Source organism: Equus quagga, chromosome 19 (assembly GCF_021613505.1).
Source record: "Equus quagga isolate Etosha38 chromosome 19, UCLA_HA_Equagga_1.0, whole genome shotgun sequence".
Classification (NCBI taxonomy): domain Eukaryota; kingdom Metazoa; phylum Chordata; class Mammalia; order Perissodactyla; family Equidae; genus Equus; species Equus quagga.
Genome location: NC_060285.1, coordinates 29,246,935 through 29,250,242, shown reverse-complemented (window position 1 = coordinate 29,250,242; position 3,308 = coordinate 29,246,935).

The following is a 3,308-nucleotide window of genomic DNA, read 5'->3' as shown; positions in this document are numbered from 1 at the left end:
TAATCTCCAAAAAGGAAGTCTTTTAGAAGAGATTTTGCAGGTGTTACATTTTCCTCCTCTTCAGTTACAGTTTAGCTTTCAGGAAAGGGAAACACATCTTATTTGATTTCACAATTTACTGATTCTATTGTGATTCCTGTAAGAAAGAAAAAAGTGAACATCATGGTGGAGTGACTTGCTCTCTTTGTCTCTCCCCTCTAAGTTACAACCAGTAGGTAATCCATAGATCAACAACCATTTGCCCAGCATACCAGAATGCCTGAGAGATCCAGGCATCTATACATCTGAACGTGGGTGGATTTGACCCCTGGAAGTCAGTGGAACAAGTGTAGCAATGGCAGCAGCTCCTAAGACAAGAGGTTGCAGGAACTGTGGTAACACCCACAGAGACCCCAGGAATCCAGGCAGCCCATGTTCTTAGAGGCACCAGGAATCACTGTGGCCCACAATGGGAGACTCTGGGAACCCTGCTGATACTTGTGACCCAACCCACTCCCTCTCCCCCAATGGTAGCACCTCAGACACCAGCCCTTCCAGCAGTGAGGATGCATCCAAGGTGTGGACAGCCCTGGTAGCGGTGGTGCCCGTGACCTGAGACTCCAGGAATTGGCTAGCACCGAAGACCAGAGGCTATAGAACTGCAGCTGCATTCACAGCTCAGTTCTTCTCCCTCCTTCAGCAGTGGCAGGTGGTGCCTGTGATGTGAGGCTTCAGGAGCCACAGCAGTGCCTGATACCCAGCCCCCAGCAGTGGCGCCCTCTACACAAGCTCTGCCAGCAGTAGGGGCTGCCTACAAGACCCTAGGCCCCAAGCAATGGTGACATCCCTGAACCCAGTGCCCATGGCAGTGGTATTGCCATCACACTCAGATAACCTAGGAGCAGCAGTGCAGGCAGCAGCAGCACCCAGGCCCATGGGGAACCCATGGAAAGCCAGGTCACAGTGACAGCAGAGCCCATCATCCCAGTCCCCGCAGTTTCAGAGACACCTGCAACTTTGGCCCCTCCATTCATAGCAGCAGTGCCTGCAGACCCAACAAACCTGGATGTGGTGGAAGTACCTGTGACCCCAGCTCCTGCCCCACTCTCTCTGTCCCCTTCACTGCAGTAAGGGAACTGGTGACCCTGGAATCAGCAGAAGTGCTCACAGCCTGATGACCCCAGTAGCAACGCCCACAAGTGTAGTGACAGTGTAAGCAGCAAGGCATCCAACCTCAGAAGCACAAGCAGTACAATGGGAGCACTGATGACGCCTCTAGCAGAGGTAGTGGAGGGTGAAAAGTGCAGGATCTCAAATAAAATCATCAGCAGCTCAGAATCAAAGTAAACAAAGCCTGACCCAAATAAGAAAGGTGTTTACTACAATGTGCCAGCAGAGGATCAGTTCATCAAGCATCATGAAGATGATACAGTTGATACAGTAACATGGTAGCACAAAAAGAAAATGACAACTCTCCAGAAGCCAAACTTGAAGTCACAGAAGATTATGATCTGATAGACAATTCAAACTAGCTGCCATGAAGAAATTCAGCAAGTTACAAGAAAACTCAGAAAGACAGTTCAATGAGCTCAAGAATAAAATTAATGAACAGAAGGGGCCAGCCTGGTGGGGCAGCAGTTAAGTTCACGTGTTCTGCTTCTTGGTGGCCCAGGATTCGCTCGTTCAGATCCCAGGTGTGGACATGGCAACGCTTGGCATGCCATGCTGTGGTAAGCATCCCACATATAAAGTAAAGGAAAATGGGCACGGATGTTAGCTCAGGGCCAGGCTTCCTCGGCAAAAAGAGGAGGACTGGCAGCAGTTAGCTCAGGGCTAATCTTCCTCAAAAAAAAAAAAAAAGAAAGAAAAAAATTAATGAACAGGAGTACTTCACCAAAGAGATTGAAACTCTAAAAAGAAACCGAACAGAAATTCTCGAGAGGAGGAACATAATAAATGAGATAAAGAATAAAGTAGAAAGCATTGGAAAGCGAGCAGACAATATGGAAGGGAGAATTAGCAAGCTCAAAGATAAAAATCTGGAAATGATCCAGGTGGAAGAGGAGAGAGAACTAAGATTTTTATTTTAAAACGGACAAATTCTACAAGAAATACCTGACTCAATTAGAAAAGCAACATAACAATAATGGGTATCCCAGAAGGAGAAGAGAGGGAGAAAGGAGCAGAGAGCTTATTTAAAGAAATAATAGCTGAGAACTTCCCAAACCTGGGGAAAGAACTGGATATACAAGTACATGAAGCTAATAAGACACATGATTATCTCAACACAGAAAGACCTTCTCAATGGCATGTTGTACAAAACTGTCAAAAGTCCACAACAAAGAAAGAATATTAAGAGTGGCCAGAGAGAAGAAAATAATTCTCAAAGGAAGCCCCATTAGGCTGTCAGAGGGTTTCTCAGCAGAAACTCTACAGGCTAGGAGAGAGTGGAATGATATAGTCAAAATATTGAAAGATGAAAACAATGTCAGCCAAGAATACTCCATCCAGCAGTTATCCTCCAGATATGAAGGAAAAATAAAGGCTTTTCCAGATAAACAAAAGCTGGGGGAAGTCATTGCCACTAGGTCTGCCTTACAAGAAGTGTTGAAAGGAGCCCTCCTACCTGAAACGAAAAGGCAAAAGTATACAAAGCTTTGAACAAGATAATAAATAGAATCAGAAAATTGAGACTCTATATCAGAATAAGTTAGTCAGCAATTATAACACAAAGCCTAAAGGGAAAGAAAGCATTAAAAATGACTGTAACCACTTCAATTTAGTAACAAACCCACAATACAAAGAAGGAGAATTTGTGACAAGAGAAACACAGAAGAGGCAGAAAAGGACAGAACCTGCATGGGCAAATGGAGATAAGAGGCTATCAGCAAAAAAAAGACTGTCTCATCTATGAGATCTTTTATACAAACTTCATGGTAACCACAAAACAAAAACTTAGAACAGAGTTGTAAAACATAAAAAAGAGGAAACCGAGAACCACATCACAGAAAACCACCAAACTGAAATGGCAGATGGAAACACAAGGAAAATGATGGGCCTTGAGAGTGTCATGCTGGGTGAAATAAATCTGACGGAGAAAGACAGTTACCAAATGACTTCGCTCATATGTGGTAGATAAACAAACAAACACACACATACATAAAGAGAACGATTGCTGGTTGGCAGAGGGGAAGGGGGCAGGGGGAGAGCAAAAAGGGTGAAGGGGCACATTTATATGGTGATGGATGGCAACTAGACTTTTAGTGGTGAACATGATGTTCTCTATACAAAAGTTGAAATATAATAATGTACACCTGAAATTTATATAA